The 20,530-nt window shown below is 37.6% G+C and overlaps 1 protein-coding gene across 6 annotated transcripts in view; it reads left to right on the top strand.

The window, feature by feature from the left end:
• The window catches only part of PKIB (cAMP-dependent protein kinase inhibitor beta), a 105,891-nt gene that overhangs the window by 24,115 nt on the left and 61,246 nt on the right, over positions 1-20,530 (top strand). Inside the window, exon 1 of one of the 6 annotated variants that reach the window (XM_049695549.1) lies at positions 17,971-18,108. The exons of the other annotated variants lie outside the window; for them this stretch is intronic. The gene's annotated coding sequence lies outside the window, so the exon portion shown is untranslated. Of the gene's footprint in view, positions 1-17,970; positions 18,109-20,530 lie in introns of those variants that run through there. 6 annotated transcript variants of the gene reach the window in all.

The raw sequence follows: 20,530 nt of genomic DNA, 5'->3' as shown, positions 1-20,530 counted from the left end.
ATTGTTCTCCACGGAGGCAGCTAGCCCACCAAAATAATGTTTTTAATTTATATCCTTTAAAACAGAAGAAAAGCTTATAGTATTACCGATCAGGTCCTATAAACTTACTACTCACCTAATACAGATCTCCTTAGAGACCATAGTGACAGCTTTGTTATCAATACATACAAGTAAATAGTCTTGATGACACTGACTGGTGGACATAAATCTCTAATGCTTTTTTGAGAAACAGTTTTCTGTGTGCTGCTGTTGTATTTGAGGCCCCTCCAGCCCCTCAGGACTGTGTTTTCCCACTCAGAGTGAGAGATTTGCTCCCCTGTTGCAGTGAAGATGGCAGATCAGAGACCATGGAGTAAACCTCAGCCTGTGGGAAGCCTCCTCCCACTCTTGGATTCCCATGAGAACAAAGCTCCAAGGGAACAGGAAAGAGTGGAAGATGTTACATTTGGTTTAGGCTCATTGCCTGGTTTTCTGAAAACCAGTACAGTTTTCCTATTAACCCATTGCGATTTCATTTAGACAATGGCAGTGGGTTCATTTTCTTGTTATCTGAGCATTTTACTACTTTCTTGTCAACTTTTTAAGTTTGTGTCAGTGGAGAATAACATGTTTTAATTGAAATCTACCTTTTATTATGAACTAATGTCATGAAAAAATTGTATCAAAAAGCATTTATATTTCTATATAAACAATTGAAATCTCCATACTAAGAAAAACCAGCATGTACATTTGTAAACATTAATTTTGTATTTAAAGAAAATTAAGACTAACATAAAATAATTGAGTCTTTATTGTGAGTGGAGTGGATAGTGCTTTATAAACATAATCTCATGTAATCCTCACGATAACTGTGTGGGAAAAGTAAAGAAGGCATAGTTATTCCCTGTGACAAAAGTGTACCTTGCCAAGTGCACACATTTAGCTAGTGGGTGGTGAAATTAGGATTTGAGCCAGATTTTGTCTGATGCTTAAGCCTATGTCCTTGACCAGCTTGGATAGGGAGATTCGGCAGGAGCTAAAATACTCTGTTTAGACGAGCAAAGTATCTTGTTTGCATCAGGTATTTATAATCGATGGTTGAAAATATACATTTTTAAGGAACATATTATCCCATACTCTATGAACTTTACAAAAGAGATGAAACATTTTTCTGATTCATTTAATGAAAAGCACTTAACTAAAAAAACAGTTAACTAAAAAACAAAAAAATTAAAAACACTAAAAAAAGTAGCACAAAAAAGAAAATCACGAAAATTCACTGAAATACTAAATACAGGAATGTAGAAATCAACAAAATAGAATAATACAAGAAAATCGTGTTTATTCTAGAAATGTACACATGCTTCAATATTGAGAAATTTATTATAATTTCATAGTCATAGACTAAAGGATAAAACTGCTATTTTTACCTCCTAATAGATTTCAAATGACATTTGATAAAATGTAACTATATTTCTTTTAAGAACATGCATATATACAACATAGTAATTTAGGTATAGAGAGATATTTTTAAATTGTGAAAAAGCAGAAAAAACAGAAAAACCGTAGACACTTAACTACATGCCCTATTTCATCACTTATAGTTAACAATCATTCTATAAATTCTAGCCAATGCAATAAAATTTTTTAAATGACTAATGTTTTAAAATTTCTTAATATATATAGCAGAAACTGTTCTAAATACTTTACAAATATTAATTCACTTAATCTTCATAACAATCCTAGGGAATATTGACTATTATAATTCTCATTTTACAAATGAGGAAGTTGAGGCCCAGAGAAGCTAAGTAACTTGGCCAAGGTCACATAGCTAATAAGTGGTAGAGATGAATAAGCACTCAAGTGGCTTAACTCATGAATCTTTAATTTTAAATCCTATCATATGCTGTCTCTCAAAGTTCACAATTATTAGAAAAGAGATGACATCTTTTCTCCTTAAAAAAGTGTATATGTATATATATATATATATATATACACACACACACATACACACACATATATGTGTGTGTGTGTGTGTGTGTTTATATGAATTTACTACAAATCCCAAGAAAATCAACTGGAGAACTATTAGAATAAGAGACTTCAGTTAAGTGGTCATACAAAAGATAAATGTGTATAAATCAATCGACTTTTCTATGAGAGCTACAAATAGAAAACATGATGAAAAAAATCCCATATCTATGAGTAAGCTATAATAGAAATGTACAAGACTTAAATGAAGAAAATAACATTTTGTTGAGAAACACAAAATAAGATTAGCAGTAATGGAGATTGGTATTGTATTCCTGGATGAGAATAATAAATAATGTAATGATGTTAGCTTCCCCAAATTAATTTATAAAGTTAATGCAATTCCATATAGAACCACAAAGAGATTTTTAGGGAGAGATTGGCAAAATGATTATTAAAATTCATCTGGAGGAATGAACAGACTTGGAAAAGCAAATTTTTGAAAAAGAATAATAATGAAGAAAGAACTTATAATTCCAAGTATTAAAACATATTATAAAATTACTATTACTAAGGCAGTATGTTACTTTTTACTAAAATAGAGACTTAGGAGAGGCTAAATCATCTTGAAAATTCCCCAAATAGACTTAAGCATATAAGGGTAACATATAATAAACACAGAATTTCATGTTGGTGGAGAAGGTATTATTACAAGAATACAATTCAAATAATTAGTTATTGTTAGGAAAAATTGTAAAGTTGAATCTTTTATTTATACAAAATACAGATAGATATCAGATTAATTGACGAAGACGAATGAGATATAACTGAAAAATAGGTGAATAATTTATAATCTTGTCTAATACGACATCAAAGGCAAAAACCATAATTAAAGATTGATAGACTTGACTATGAGACATATTAAAACTTTTTTACATACAAATAGAAAGGAAACTCAAGCAGCATGCCTAGCACTGTGTTTGAAAATTCTTTTCTTGATTTTTTTGGGGTTAGAATTAATAAATCAGCAAGTTCTGACTAATATTCTAAATACACTACTGTTTGAAGGCTTAAAAGAGGGAAGCCCATTCTGGGATACTGTGCTATAGACACAGAGCAAATTTCAAAGATGGAATTCTAGAGAAGACCAAATAATGACATGGAAGTCAGGATTGTTCCATCTAAAAAGGTCAGCTGAATTTGAATTATAGTATCCAAGAGAGTAAAGGATTTCAACTAGATCTTAGTTTTATAATTCATACAAGTATATATAAAGAAATATAAACATATATATAAAGAAAAGAGGTGGTCATTGACAGTTTAGCACTAATTGTTAGTGATCAAAATAGCTGCCATTTAATGTTCATAGTGTTTGCAAAACGCATTTTCTCATTCCTTCATTCAGTATTTATTGAGCACTTGCCCCATTTACTCTGTGCCAGTTGTGAGCACTGAGGGTGCAGAACTGAGGATACTTTGCGATGCCCCGGGGTTTGTAAACTGCAGGATCTAGAGATACAGAGAAAAATTGACTACAGGACCATGAGGAGACCCAAGGAGGGTCACATCAAGAGTGGCTGACGTTTAATGCTTTGGGAAGGTCCTCAGGGATGACATGCTAACTTTCTTCAATTATATGAGGAATATCATCTGTATGATTGAAAAGGCAAAACTAGGTTGAGTGGATGGGAATCAGAGAAAGACATATTTTTATTTAATTAAAGGAATGGCTGTCTGAAATTATAACAGGCTACCTCTGGTACCTGAGATAGTTCCAGAAGCTTGGTACCACTAGGAAGGAAAGTAGCACAAGGAATTCATACATGAAATGGTGAGAGGCTGCGGATGGAGAGTTGGTGATTAACTCATCTCTGAAGATAAAATGTTCTTGGATCTGTTATTGAGATCGTTGATGTGGGAAGGGCTCCCTTGAAGACAACACAATGAGGGGCTCTAGGGAGTCAGGCCCACCAGCTTTACACTTAACTCTTAGACTCAAAGTTTTAGTAATCCATGTTCTGTGTTTTATTAGTATAATTTATATATTGAGACATTTAAACAATGCTAAGAAGAACAAAGAATAGAATCAACTCCCACCTCTCAGAATTAACACATTTCATTTTATAATATTTGCTTAGTCTTCCGTTTTAAAGAAATAAAATGGCACAATTAGTTAAGTCTCCTTTCAGAAGCATCTATAAATTAGTGTGTATTGTTCCCGTCCATTTTATACTTTTACCCACGTATTTATGCAACCATTCCAATATTTAGTCCTGGTTTGTGGTTTTTAAATTTACAAAAATAATATCACTGCTTTTCACGACACCGTGTTTTTGAGATCTATATAGTTTTTTATATATATATGTGTATATATATATATATATATATAGTTCTAGCTCTGTTCTCCTAGGTGAAGTTTGTGGGGTTTTTTTTTGTTTGTTTTTTTTTGCGGTACACGGACCTCTCACTGTTGTGGCCTCTCCCATTGTGGAGCACAGGCTCCGGACGCGCAGGCTCAGCGGCCATGGCTCATGGGCCCAGCCGCTCCGCGGCATGTGGGATCTTCCCGGACCGGGGCACGAACCCGTGTCCCCTGCATCGGCAGGCGGACTCTCAACCACTGCGTCACTAGGGAAGCCCTGTGTGGGTTTTTTGATAAGACGTTTACTATTCACGTTTAGTGGCCTTCCTTACTCCGAAATTGGGCCTGTGGATGACAGGATGTTATTGCTGGAAGATTTAGGAGAAAACGTTCTCATTTATGTCTTTATATATTGTCAACACCGGGACTTTCTGAAAATGACAAAAGCTAAGCCAGAGGGGAAGTCAGGACAATGTAAATAAACTAGGCAAACCAGAATGGAGGATTAGCCTGCATATGAAGAAAACAAGGCTGCAGGAGGAGAAATGACTTTCTGGGCTACACAGCTTGTTAGTGACAGTCCTCGAAATACCAGCCCAAATCTTAGAATCAAACAATTGCATGGGATAAGATATATGTAGAATGCTTTGCAGTTCATTGTTCTTTTCATCATGGTGTTTCTTATGTTTAATAAAGATGTAGAGATGGATTCCTAGGGCCAAATTGCCTGATAACCTGCCTTCAGAATGGCTGAAGCTTTAATGCATCAATTTTTTTTTTTTATGATTGCTCTCTCTTTGCCCAGGTAAATATAATTATCACCTCTTTCCACTGGATAAAGTATCCTGTCCCATTTGTCCCACTAGGTAGCAGAATGTGGCCAGGTAAATCAGTTTTCACTGGTGATTAGAAGTCATCCCTTCCATTTGCTTGTCAGCTAACCTTTGCCCTATACCTGTCCTGTTAACAGCTGGCTAGTTAATGAATGTGACATGGCTGTTTCTGCAAGGTTTGGGCATGCTAAGATTGTACAGAAGACAGAGAACTGACTCACTAATTAAGCAGGGGTTTTTAGTGCCAGCTTAGGTCTGCAATTTCTTTAACCAGACCCAGTCTCAGGTGTTCTTCATAGTGAGGTGGTCTTGCAATTATATCGTTTATCCTACATGGAGTTAGGACAAATAATTCATCATTTCATTACTTACTTTAAACTTTTAACTAATACAACTCCTAGGATTGAAAGGCTTGCAAATATTTTTAAAGTTTTACTCGTATCAAATTTGTTTTAGTTTTTCCAATATATTTTATACATTTATAAGATACATAAAACCAGTCTTCTTGACTATCTGCTGGCAATAATATTTGATTGCTAAAGTAGTCTATAGAAGTTAAGTGATATAGGGTTGGCCAAAAAGTTCATTCGTGTTTTTTCCATAAGGTCTTACAGAAAAACCCAAACAAACTTTTTGGCCAACCCAATACATTGAAAGTAAAGATTTATCATGTGAAAAGTATCAAGTTTCATCTGATTATGTTCTTAAAAAATTATGGTAATTTGATTATCTTACAAATGAGTTCAGTCTGTAAAATCCTAATTTACAAATGCTTGAAAAAACAAAATACTCTTGATTAATTTAATGTCAGCCTATTATCCTACCACGTAAATATCATAGACGTTGTAACTATAGTCACAAAAAGTAAGAATCCATTGGAAAGGAAGTGTAGTGCTTTTGGCTGTTTCTAAACACAACCGTAAAAGGTCAAGGATATCATTACTGAGAAAATGAAGTCATTGTCCAAAAGTTGCACATGAGCTGATTTTTGTTATTTGTCTCAAGTGGTGTATCTTCAGATTGCTGGAAGACATCATGAATATTTTAGCTGCAATTATTATTAAAGTGTTCAGTGTGTAACCGTTCCATGTGTGGGCATGGTTGCAGCAAGGTGGCTAAAAGGACAATGTCCCTCAAGGTCATATCCACATCGCCTATCTGTGGTGGCTCCTCTTTGGTTTAGTTTGGTTGGTGGTTATATGCTATTTGTATGTCATGTGGAACATGGCTCAACTTTGTGAGCTGACTGCTAGGGGGCCACTTAATCCACTTTTCTTAAAATTATGCCATATGTTAGTCTTTAAAGTTTGCTTTTGGTATTTAAATGCATATCATAGCTTAATCACATCACATCAAGTTGTAATTTCAACAGTACTTTATCATTTTTCTTTGGCTGTTTTGCTTGTGGCTACTTATTAGTCCATCACATGACGTTTCATAGTTTTTCTGACACTAGCTGAATATTTAAATGACATGGAAGAATTGGTGGAAAGAGCACTGAATGTTGGAAGTCAGATCTCTATTCTGGACCTTATTTTGCCCCCATCCAGCTGCATGAGTCTTAGCAAGTCATTCTGAGATGTGGCGCAGTGCAGTGGATCAAATCATTGACTACCAAATTTGAGTCCAACTTGGGCCATTTATTAGTTGGTAAATTTCTTAACCTCTCTGTGTCAAGGTTAGGTTCTCATCTGTTAAATGGAACTGACAATAATTCCTCTCATAAAATTATTAAGGAGATTAAATCAATGGATATTTATAAAGCACTTAGAATAGTGCCTTTATGACTGATTGTTTAATAAAACTTTACTGTGATTGGACTTCATTGGGTTTGATTTCTATATGAGTATTTCCAGTTTGACGATTACATTAAGTTTCTGTTTCTTGCCTTTGTTTTCAGTGTACCTTTAACTTTACTAAGCTGATGCTGGTGAAAATATTGTTTCTATGCAAAGTATTAGTGGCTATATGGTCTAACAGCAATGATTTTTTGTTGTTGTTTGTTTTAAATTAAGGCACATGTGCAAAACTAAAGAATTTCAAAATATAGCCAAAATAGCGATATATCTCATAGTTGTATTGACTGAGACAATCTCTATAACTGGGCTTGGAACTTGTGTTTGTATTGTGTAGACATTTTATTTACCTTCTGAAGGGTTAATTTATTTCATTTTTCAATTTCTGTCTTTATAAATGCACTATTGGATGAAAGGCTATTTGGAAAACTGAATTTGATTATTACTTTTCACCTCTGTAGTGTCACTGAAAAAATTCCACTGTTTATCAGGTTTCCTTTGTACAGGCTGGTACATGACTTCTATCTTTTTAAGCTTATCACACACCCATAACTCTGTTAAACAGTTCTCAGTTTCTTTTAATTAAGCTTGAAACTTGTTAAAATTGAAATATTTTGTAGTGCATAGAGCAGTCTAATGTCAGAATAAGAGCTTGGTGGTAGAAAGATTAGTTTGTTTCTTAAAAACAGGACATACCCACCGGGGTGAAAGAGGCCACTGAAATTGGAACTCGTTTTAGCCCATGGGAGAAAGTCCAGCTAAGCTAGTGGCCTTATCATCTAGAGAGAATGATGACAGCAAAAGGAGGCTGTCCTGATAGGCAGGGGGTCGGAGTCCGAGTTGACCAGCAAGGTGCAGCAGATGGTATCCCAGCAGGTGGGTGGGCGATGGTGACGCAGAGTCTGGGAACGGGTGCTATCCAGGCAGATAAACAGAGAGGTCTGTTCACAGATAGTATGGCCCCAGGGTTGGGGCTGGGGTTTCGGAATGAAATTCAGGCCCTGGTAAAACTGGATAGACTAGTGCAGAGTCCTGTTTTGGAAGAACTAGGGTACTATCCAGGGCATTGGAGCACAGAGTTTGTTACGTGGGACCACAGGTTAAAGGGGACTTGCGGCACCCTCATTTTTGGGGGTTGTGTGGCCTGGAAGGATGCTGGAGTAGGGAACCAGGCCAGTCTTTATAGATGCTGACTTTGATAGTGCTTGGTATAGATTCATGTGTCTGTCTTTTGAAAATTGAAACACTTAAATGTGTTGATTACTAAACTGTGCTTTACTTTATTGCTAACAAATTAGATTAGAAGGCAACTCTGAGGTAATCAGCCTTGCCTCTTTTTTTTCTTTCTTTCCTTTATAAAGCTTGCAGAACCTTTCAGATCAGAATGAATTCCATGCAGTTGAAACCGCGCACATGGGGCTTAGGTTAAGTGAAGCATACAATATAGAGGTGGTGTTATTTCCTACTCTTCTTGGATTTATCCTGAGGAAGAAGTCATGTATCAGAGAAGAGAGTGTAAAATGAGAGGATTAGCAAAGTAAGTGGTTGTTTCTGGCTGAGCTTTGCTTGAAATGGAGGAGAAAATGGCATGGAAGTTGCTGAAATTCATTTCCTTATAATGACATGGAGTGTTAAATGGCCCTTTCCCTAGAAGTCGTTTCAGGCCTAGTTATGTTACTTGGGAGTGCTGTTTCTCAAATCAGGACCTCCACCTCCAAGGAATAAGAGAGAAAATGGGATTTTGACTCTTTTGCCTGTGTCTTAGCTTTTAACAGCTTTCTGCTTTGGATCTAGATTTTATGCTTACTTGACATCTTTGTGATTGAAGGGAAAAACCCTCAAATAAAATAAAATCGAAGCATTCCTGTTCCTTATATTTTGAAATAAATCTTAAGCTGATGTCCCCTGTAAAAAAATTTTTACTTGGTTATTATGAAATTCCAAAGCTTCATCATTGTTTCTCCAAATACTGTTTTCAACAGAAGAAAATCCATGGTTCTTTCTAATAGACTTTCTTTATAATGGTGAATATTGTGTAGAGAAACTAAGCATTCATTTATCAAATGAAAGTTAATTTATGTAATTAAGGTCAAGATAAACTCGGCTGTCATGAAATCTAGCTTAAAATTCTGACTTTCTTTGTGACTTTGGGGCAAATTATTTACTATACTGGATTTTAGTTTCATATCTCAGTTTCTACCATGTTCATAGAAACACTGTATTTCTGGTACACCCTTGGGAATCACAATGGTTAACCAAGTTTTCCTTTTTTTAATGGAATTTTTTTTAGTGAAAATGACTTTAATATGTCCCACTCTTATATGCCCTTATAATTTGAACATAATTGTATTAGAGTTCCACCAGATAAACAGAACCAGCAGGAAAAATATATCAGAAGGCTTATTGAAAGGGATTGGCTTAAGTATTTGTGGAGGCTGCCTAGCAGAGTCTGAAATCTTAAGGCAGGAAGGGCAGACTGGAAACTCTGGGGCAGGAGCTGATGCCACAGGTGGTATTTCTTCTTCCTCAAGGAAACCAGTTCTGCTCTTAAGACCTTTCAGATGATTGGACCAGGCCCACCCAGATTATTGAGAATAATCTCCTTTACTTAAATTAGTTTATTGTAGATGCTAACCACATCTACAAAATTCCTTCACAGCAATACCTAATTCACTGTTTGATTGAATAACTGGGGATCACAGCTTAAACTGACCCTCACAGGCCACTCCTTGTCAACTTGGCATCCATACACATTTCCTTAAATCATACCTAATCTCAAAATAATGATAACAACAAAATCATACTTCCACCTGACATGATTAAAGCTATCCTGTGTGTAACTGAAATCATGCTAACCCTTTCCCCAGAAGAGGTACAGGGTCTTTGGGGGTTTACTCTTCTGATATCCCATAACTTAAAATACTGTGATATAAAGTTCACTATTATTAATATATCTTATGTTAGAAGACAAGCACTTGAGAGGGAAGAAAGAGACACATATTTGAGACACACACACAAACATTTATCACAGAAAAGGGAAGGGTACAAATAACTTAATAGTCCTCATTTCTGGAACTGGTGACATGGTCATAGCTGGTATTTATAACTTCTTTCTTCTACTACCCAAGCCATACATCCCATATTCCCTTTGCTCTCAAGCAGGTACCTCAGCTTATTATGGTTCTTTGCCTGGCAGGGTGACCCAAACCTTCCTTCCTAAAGGGTCTGGGCCATTAGCTGTTGTTTTATGGTTTTCACTGACTTGTGAATTGAATTGTGGTTTTCATTGACCTTAGTCACAGAACCTGGTAGTAACAAGAGATGCCCTAGGGATCTCCTGTATTACAGACATACTCTTCCTTACTCCATCGTGTAGTACAGCCCAGTTGTCCCTTGATAATCTGGATCAATCACCCCAGCCAATATAAAAACTCCATTTTTGCCTATGTATTCAGAGGCCTGAGAAGCCCACAGTGACTGGTGGCAGTCTTTACTCTCAGTTCAATGGAATTGTTGTTGTGTCTCCTGGTAGAAGCATTCTTCTCTTTGAAACTAAGACCTCTCGACCAGCAAAACAAAAGATCACAGGAATGGGAAGCAAAATTTTGCTAGCGGATTGCTAGGGATAATACTGAGGGGTGTCACTCCCATTTCCACGCCTTGATTCCTGGACCCATGAATCCTGGCTATGGGAGACAGAGTATCACATATTGGATGCTGATTTATAGTATTTATAAGCTCTTTCCAGAGCCTGGGCACATACTGCCACCTCGCTAGCACTGTAACTGAGTCTTCAAAGGAGGCTGTCCTGATAGGCAGGGGGTCGGAGTCCGAGTTGAACAGCAAAGGTCACTGTTCTATCATGCTTTCTGCTTCAGGATGATGGAGAAAATTGTAATACCAGTGACTGAGCGTTGTCGGACTTCATTTGCTGTGAAGTGAACTCCTTGATCAGAAACAATGTTGTGTGGAATACCATGACGGTGGATGAGACATTCTGTAAATCCACAGATGGTAGTTTTGGCAGAAATACTGCTTGCAGGGAAAGCAGCTCTATATCCAGGGTGTCTATTGTAGTAGGAACAAAGCACCACCCTATCCATGATGGAAGCAGTCCAGTGAAATAAACCTGCCATCAGATAGCTGGCTGATCATCCCATGGAATGATGCCATATGAGGAACTCAGTGTTGTATTTGCTACTGAAAGGTTGGGCACTTAGCAGTGGCTGTAGCCAGGCTAGCCTTGGTGAGTGCAATTCCATGTTGCTGAGCCCGTGTATAATTTTGACCTCTGCCATAATGGTCACTGTTCATGAACCCATTGGGCAATGACAGTAGTGGCTGGGAAAAGAGGCACAGATCCACAAAATAGGTCATCCTGTCCATTTGATTATTAAAATCCTCATCTGCTGAGGTCACCCTTTGGTGGGCATTCATATGGGACATAAATACCTTCAGATTCTTTGCCCATTCATAGGGCATATACTTCTTCCCCAAATTTCTTTGTATCAATTTTCTGATCATTTTCTTTCCAAATTGCTGACCATCCAGTCAAACCATTGGCCACAGCCTATGAGTTCGTACAGTTTTATACCTCTGGCCATTTCTCCTTCCAAGCAATAGGAACATCTAGCAGTTCTGTTCCCTGGGAGGATTTCCCTTCACCATCATCCTTCAGAGATGTATTAGAAAGGGGCTGTCGTGTAATAACTGTTCACTTTCAGTTGGTGCCCGCATATCATACACACCATTTGTAAACCAGGCCCACATTTTCTATTCCTCAGTCAACAGGTTTTAGGGAACTCCCCATGAGGCAAAAGTATGGACTGGTAGAGGATAGGTAGTGTAGCAGGAGTAGGGCCCATGGGCATTTGGACAACTTCCTCATGTGATTTACTTATGCCCTTAGGGCCTGCTTGAGCTCAATCTCATATGTACCTCTTCCAGTTGATATTGGCATGCTGCTGTGCACTCCCAGCTTTATAGCTTGGTGGATCAGAGGGCAGCCAGTTCGTGATGGGCAGCTCAGGTGTCATGGTAATTTGGTGGCCCATGATTAGACATTCATTTTCTACTCAGGCCCAGGAGCAAGCCAAAATCTCAGAAAGAGAGTAGATACCTGCAGAGGAAGATAGGGCTTTGTTACAAAAGCCTCGGAGTTTGCATTATGATTCACCAATAGGGGCCTGCCAGATCTCCAAACAGCATCTCCGTCTGCCACTGGCACTCATAGGGAAAAGGCTAGGAGGAAGATCAACAATATGATTGTTTGGCAGTACAGCAGGTTCTCAAGGGGAGTTAGCCTCCCCTTCATTCAAGGGGTTCTTGGTCTGTAAACCAGGTCAAGACTAGGAACTGATGGAGACGTTTCCACTGTTCTGATGATTCAAGATAGACCTCTGTTCGGTAGTCCTAGAAATCTTACGCTTATACAGATCAAGTAGCATTGATGAGCTTGCCCATCTATTTATTTTGTAGGGACACCGTGATCAAACCATAGGTCTCTCTCTGCAAGACAGACTATTCTAGTTACTGCTTTGGCTCTGCTGTCCATTGTAGTAACCACATCTGTCTTTGGTGATTAAGTGCTCCCACTTGACCCTGCCACCCTGGCACCCAACTTTCCCCACTGTATTTAGGGATCCCAGCTCAGTGGCAGCGATTCCCACTGTAATTTCTGACCTATAGAAAAGAGTGACCCCAGAGTTTTTCAGGGATGCTGGGGCTCTTCTCACAAATGTATTTCTTACAGTCATAGTTAAAAGTGTGTCCTTCGGACGCTCCTGGGGTAGGTCAGCAGGTTTTACATGATAAAGCTATTTTAACATTTATTCTACAGTATACCAAGGCAGTCAGTTCTGGCATTTTGATTTCATTTAATGTTGGCCCATGTCTCAACCAACCAAACAAAATGCTAGACCCCTTTCTAGCCCCTGGAGCTAAAACATTGAATCCGGAATCTGTTTAGTGAGCCCATATCAATAAATTCATTCTGATTTAACTTTATGTTCTTCCACAATTATCCAACACACTTCATATCCATTCATTCATGCACATATTCCCCAGATTTCTATCTGGGGAGTAAATTGGAAAAATCATGCATTTCTTTTGGTGTGTAGCACACTTCCACATGGGTCACACTGTGTAACTCGCCCTTTGAAGCCTGCTGGAACATGAGTCTACTTATAAATCTAGAAGCAAAGAGGGGTGGCAAGGATAAATCCTGAGGAGAATCAGCGGTGTCTTGCAAGGCAGATAACCTCAGGAGCGACTATTACAGGTTCATCAAGACAAAGCAGCGGTTAACTGCTTCAGGCAGAGGTGGAGAGTGGCTTTTGTTGGCAAATGACTCAGCAGAATTTAGGGTTTTGAAATCCTCAGTTTCCCTGGGATTTCCCAGATGTATCGATTTCAATTTTCAGGATTCTATTCCTTCTCAATCAGTGCCCTCACTTTAATAATGATGTTCTGCAAGGTTGGGAATTCAATTTGTATTGTCATTCAGCAATTTACACCTTGAAATTCTGGGTTTGAAATCTCAACCCTACAGCTACAGGAGATAAGGGTTTTTCCTTCTGGGCAGACATAGATACTTTCGGGTCATTTATACAGAGCTTGAACTAGGAATGTCAAGCCTTGAGTGTGTCCTTTTCTTTCCCTTTTCTACAGCATGGTTTGGAGCAACCAACCAAGAAAGAGATGATATGATTATGGTTTATGTGATTATGGAGGCTGGTTTGGCAAGTCCAAAAGCCAGGTTGGCAGGCTGGGAACTCTCTGGCAGGAACTGAAGCCGTAGCCTACAGGTATAGAATTTCTTCTTCCCCTGTTTTGGCCTTTCCATTGATTGGATCAGGCCCAACCAAATTAATTGAGGATAATCTCCTTAATTTAAATCAGCTGATTATAGATGTTCCTCCTAGATTAGTGTTCGCTTGAATAACTGGGGACTATAGCCAAGTTGGCCCATAAAACTGACCGTTCCAGTAGTCCAATTTTATTCTTGATTACTCATAGTCATCCCACGTATAGGCAGATGTAAAGGATGTATACGCAAAGATTATGGCTAATTACCCAAGCACAGGCTCTAAAACTTGGTTTCTTGAAAAGGCTCTAAAACTTCGTGTCTTGAAAAACTTCTAGATGATAGTTTGTTCTTTAGTCATTTATTTCTCCTTAAAAATAGAATGAAGTGTTGCAGCTACAATATGCTCTTTGGTGGCACGATGTGATTCATTTATTTTGCAAAAAGAGCTGTAGTGGCTTTTTCTCAACAGATTTTCTCACCCTCCCAAAAATCATCTTATTTGTGGTCTGTGGCTGTTATTATCTTTGAATTAACACACTGTTAAAACATCCATAATAGAGAGGGTCAGCCTTGATCTTTGGGACTGGACCAGTAAGTTTTTCTATTGTGTTCATTCATTGTTGCCTACTGAGGGACTGATTCTGCTAACAGGTTCAGAATTTAGTTTTGTTCAACTAAGAATTCTAGAATTTGAAAATTCAGAAAGCTGTTCCCTGGATAGCTGAGCATTCTCAGTATGTTGTTTTAAAATGTACTTTTAGAAAAAAGTTAAGTTGGCATGTAACTAAAATATCTCTGCTGAGGGAAAGGGGCACATTCCTGAGTGAATATTTGGTTGCTAATCACATAACAAGGTGACAGGGCTTCCTGGATTGATTGCTCCAGGTGGCTACAACCTTCAGCCAAGCTCATGTGACTTGTTTATTTGGAATAATGGTGTGTGTTGGGCCATCTTCTTATGTATGCTCTAGTGGCCAAGAGGCAAGATATTAATTGCTTTGACAAGATTTCAGGTGCAATCTATGGCTGTGACAGAGATCTCTGTGAGAAACCTCTGGGGCAGTTTACGTGGTGCTTTATAATTCAGACCAGTGCTGGTGGGGAGAGTGGAGGAGGAGGAATCTGATTCCAGAACATGTACTTCTCTCCTCTATATTAACGCCCCACATTCTATTTAGTACAATTAAATGAAACTCAATGAAAGGATTGTTTGAAGAAAAAAAAAGAATTGGAGGGGGCTGTCTTCCTGGAAGTTATCAGCCACCCCCTCCCTCTTCCCTGTCTCCATCCGTCATAAGCAGAACATCACCTCTGATTTGATTTGATTTATTTTATTTAACATCTTTATTGGAGTATAATTGCTCTACAATGTTGTGTTAGTTTCTGCTGTATAACAGAGTGAATCAGCTATACATATATCCCCATATCCCCTCCTTCTTGTGTCTCCTTCCCACCCTCTCTATCCCACCCCTCTACGTGGTCACAGAGCACCAAGCTGATCTCCCTGTGCTATGCTGCTGCTTCCCACTAGCTATCTGTTTTACATTTGGTAGTGTATATATGTCCATGCCACAGTCTCACTTCGTCCCAGCTTACCCTTCCCGTGTCCTCAAGTCCATTCTCTACGTCTGCGTCTTTATTCCTGTCCTGCCCCTATGTTTGTCAGAACCATTTTTTTTTTTTTTAGATTCCATATTTATGTGTTAGCATACGTTATTTGTTTTTCTTTTTCTGACTTACTTCACTCTGTATGACAGACTCTAGGTCCATCCACCTCATTACAGATAACTCAATTTCGTTTCTTTTTATGGCTGAGTTATATTCCATTGTATATATGTACCACATCTTCTTTATCCATTCATCTGTCGATGGACACTTAGGTTGCTTCCATGTCCTGGTTATTGTAAATAGAGATGCAGTGAACATTGTGGTACATGACTCTTTTTGAATTATGGTTTTCTCATCACCTCTGATTTTAGACCAGATAATCTTAGGGCTTGAGGCCAAGTTAATTCCATCTGTCTCCTCTCCAGTCTTTCTCAAGCTCTCGTCAAATATTCTGCTCCAGCAGTGTGATGTAGTATAAAGAAGTTGAGCTTTGGAGTCAGTTAGACCAGGGTTTGGGTTCTTACTACCTTAAGAGGTTAGTAGCATTTTCTAAACCTTGGTTTCCTCATAAAGAAAGTGCAGATAATTCAGAGCATTATGTTGGAATAAGATCATGTGTAGGAAAACTGCGTAGTACAGGGTAGGCACTTAAAATGTATTTTCCTTGCTTTTCCCCACCCCTGACTTCCTGAACATAGAATTATGTACAAAAATAGCACTTAGGGTGGAGATGAGAGTTCTCATTCCTGCCATTTCCTCCAGTACTTCATCTGTGGCTCCATAATTTACATTCTAAGGGCAAACCCATGCTAGTTACCATTTACCTCTAGTATATTGTTTGTATTAATAGGCTTTTCTTGAAAGTCTGCTATGTTCAGGGTTTTGAACCAAGGCTAAGGAGAAGCATAAATACCAATTGGCATTATTGTGCAATTGTAGATTTCAAGAATGTAACCGACATTTTGGTAGTCTAGCCTCAAACTCTAAAGTCAGATGTAAGCCTTGTTCCTAGTCCTTGTTACATTTTTCTGTATTGATTTACTTATAACCTGTTGGAATATATTATACTATCTTTTTATTTCTTTTTAATTCCATACCCTCTCACAATGCTAGTTTTGGGAAGGGAAATTTTGATATCTTCTAAACACTTTGGATTCATTGGTATCATGTACAAGAAAACTATGGCTTGGCTCAGTTCACCTTTTTGATTATACTGCTAATATAGTTAAACATTTAAATTATTTTTGGCCTTCATGTTTTCCTTCCTACATTTCAGCTTCTATCCAGGGATTTTTAATTCTTATACTTAAGTACCATATATATAGTCTGTTTATCATCATGAGTATTCATTCATTCAGTAAAAATATATTGAGGGCCTAGTAGGGCCTGAGGATATGAAACAAAAATAGAAATGGTATCTGCCTTCATGGAGGTAACAGTCTAGTAGAGAAGATGGACATAAATAAACATACAAATATATAGCTACTAATTGTGATGAATATTATGGAAAGAAATGTAGATGGCTAGAGAGAATACACTTAATAGTATTAACAAAAGTAACTTAATTTTAAAAAAGCAACTTAGATAGCTTATATAAAGAAGTTCAGGGCTTCCCTGGTGGCGCAGTGGTTGAGAGTCCGCCTGCCAATGCAGGGGACACGGGTTCGTGCCCCGGTCCGAGAAGATCCCACATGCCGCGGAGCGGCTGGGCCCTGGCCGCTGGGCCTGCGCATCCGGAGCCTGTGCTCCGCAACAGGAGAGGCCACAACAGTGAGAGGCCCGCGTACCGCAAAAAAAAGAAATTCATAGGAAAACAGTCATTTTACATTTTATTCTTCTGTCTTTAAAACACTGAAAAAGAAAGAATTATTTATGTTCTGTCCAGCTGTAGGGCTTTGAAATTTACTTAAGAAGGTGCTTGAAATTGCAAAATTTGAGCCCAATGACAATAGTATTATTATAATATAGCATTTTTTTCTACCGTGTTAGTAATTCATTTTCATGTTATTATGAGTTTTGTTTGCCTGGATGTACAATATTCTTAGGAGAGATTTTTTTTTTTCTTTCTAACTAGGAATATTCTGGTTTAGCCTATGCAAATGCTTGTAACGAAAAACAGTTGGTCATTGAGCTATTACGTATGCCAGCAGAGTCTGACTAGGGTAATGTTTATCTCCATTAAATAACAGATCTGGTAAATCTTTTACATAAAAGAATATTGTGTTGTAGACATGTTGTAGACAACTTTAAATACTCTTTTAAAGAATAGTAACAATAGCATAAATCTCATTTTTGTTTTAGGTAAGCTGAACACTAAGACTTTAAGCATAAATAATTGGAAAGAATCAGTTCATAGGGAATTAAATAAAAATTTTGTTTACTTAAATAGATTTTAAATACAGTACTTGAATTTGAGAAAAATAGATTTTGCCTAACAATTGTGGTAAGGACTAGCTCCTATAACATCAGGAAAAGCTTTTTAGTCAAACTGATTTATCTGTGCTGAGATTTGTCTCTGTGTGTCACCTGGCTGGTTCTCACGTCTCTGACTCTGACATCATAGTGCAGCAGCAGGACCACGGAGTTACAGCTTTACACATGCAGTCAGCCAGCGTGAAGCCCAGCTGGGGGAGCTGAAGGGGCAAAGAGGTTGAAGGAGGAGTTGGGACTCCTGGGAGTAGAAGAGATGGGAGACAAGGCCATTCCTGAATTGTAGGTGTGGTACTGAGGGTGTAGAGGCAGAACTGGCAGGTAGGTGAAAGTAAATCACTGTATCCATGAAGGCAAGGTCACCAGTAATCCTTATATTTGCTCCACGGCTCACTTGGTATATTTGCCACGTACAGCTCCATCTGGTTCATCTCCTCAGAGAGGCTATCTCTCCGTCTAATTAAGATTGTCCTGAATTCTAATTATTCTCTAACAACCTATTTTCCCCCTTCATAACCCTCATCAAAACTGTAAATTATGGGTTTGATTATTTACATGTTCTGTAATCTCCTTTGTTTTTAGCATCTTGTCTTTCTTGTGTAGGTTACCCTCTACTAGCTTCTAGTTGCTCAATACATAACTGTTAAATGAATTACGATCAAAACTTTCAATTGCTTGCTTTTGGCTTTAACCTTTATTCAGTAGAACTTGAGTCAGAAAGAGAAAGACAAATACCATATGATATCACTTATATGTGGAATCTAAACTATGACACAAATGAACTTATCTACAAAACAGAAACAGACTCACAAATGTAGAGAACAGACTGTGGTTGCCAAGGGGGAGGGTGGAGGGAGGGATCGGGAGTTTGAGTTTAGCAGATGCAAACTATTAAAAATAAAATAAAATAAATTGCTGCTCTTGGCTATTTATTTGGATCTCTCATGAACATAACCAAAATGCTCAGAAATGTCCGTGTTATTTTCAGAGTGGTTGTTCAGGCGGCTTGCAATAGATGTTGGTGATTGCTTACACCAAAAATGCAGCTATTCATCCTAATTTAGTATCATGATTTATGTTAGTTTTATTAATTGCTTTTTATTGATACCTACTACTGATTTAAAATGATATTTGGGGGTTAATTTAGCTTTAGTCTTGAGAGTAATATGTAGACTTGGTAATGAGGAGAATTTATGAGTGAATGATTATAGAGCAGTTTGGCTTGTCTCTGGTTTTGGAGACATCTGCATGCTGCTTCCTTTTTCATCGTTGTTAATGAAGAGCTGCTTGGGATCTTCCTTACATTGATGTTTCCAGTGAATTCTATTGATATTTACTGAGCTCTTTTTCAGCTGTGTGTTTCTTAGCTTTGAAAGATTAGGGAGTAATTCAACTTAAACACTGGCTTTCAGCCACATCTCAATGTACTCATACAGTCAGTAAAAGTTCTCTCAGCCCCGCTTTACTATGAACAATGCAGCTCTTGCTAGAGCAATTAAGGAACATAACTAAAGATAAGGGCTTTGTCAAATATCGAATATGTGGTGGTGTGTATGCTAACCTTAAAGAAATACTCGCGAATTCTAAATGTCTGCTATTGTCCTGAATCTCCGAATTAAGTTCTTTACATCATGTTGACTAAGATATACATTAGAATTATATTTACTAATCTTTCATGCAAATTTCAAAGAAAAATCTGCCTGGAACCTTGGTTTGTTAATTAGGAATAATTAGGAATATTATGTACTTTTAATCTTTTGCAGGTCTAAATGTTTTTGGAATAGGTTGGTTTTGTCCTAGTTCTGGAATAATTAGTAGGAAATACTAAATATAACTTATATTTGCAGAAGTGGTTTGGGTGAAGTCATTTATATTATGCCTTGACAACACCTGCACATATGGGCACTGAATTAGTTACTATATAATTATGATAATTGAATGGTCCTTATTAAATTATGTCAGATTCGAATTAACATTCAGAAAAGTAATGATATATAGAAGTTTTAGTTACATATTACTCTGAAATAGAGTAGGAAATGTATTGGCTTAGGTTGCCTAGTGATTTAAGATTATGACTTAAATCCCTTCAAGTGCAATAAAACCGGTTGTCTGACTTTGAACTTCTCACTAATTGCCTTCATTCATTTATACACTCATTTTTCCTTTTTTTCAAGCTAGCAATTATTGCTCTCATTATGATGTAATTTGCACATCACTGTAGAAGTTTAACAAGGTTGGAATTCAAGCTTGACTTTTCCTTAGTTCTACTAAGGACCCTTTCTGTGCAGAACTCTTCCTAAATTAAGGCCAGGGGAGAGCTTCGTGTTCTTGTCAAGAGCATATCTGACTCTGGACCAGCACTGGCTGCTACATCTTCTTACCTTAAATCTGAACCAGGGTTCGCTGAAGGCAAAACGTGGAGGAAATAGGATCTTTTCAATAGGGAAGTTCTCAGCATTTGTTTTAATTGTGCCTTTGCCTCTGTACTGCATCACAAAGCAGACAAAGATGTATTGTGATCTCAGAGAAGTTGTGAGAAATAGTGAGATATTCCTAGGAATGGATTTGGTCGACTTTGGATGTGATAAAACATGAAAAATGTAAAACTATAAGGCATTAACATTACTAAAGGCAAATGGAAGAGTTTATATTCCATGAGAAGGAGTGAAAACAACGTAGGTAACCATTAATGGTTTTGTTATCCAGGAAGTATTCTGGGTTCTCTATTGAAAAGAATCCCAGT

This window comes from Orcinus orca, chromosome 12 (genome assembly GCF_937001465.1).
Source record: "Orcinus orca chromosome 12, mOrcOrc1.1, whole genome shotgun sequence".
NCBI classification, from domain to species: Eukaryota; Metazoa; Chordata; class Mammalia; order Artiodactyla; family Delphinidae; genus Orcinus; species Orcinus orca.
This window is presented reverse-complemented; position numbering and strand designations above follow the sequence as displayed.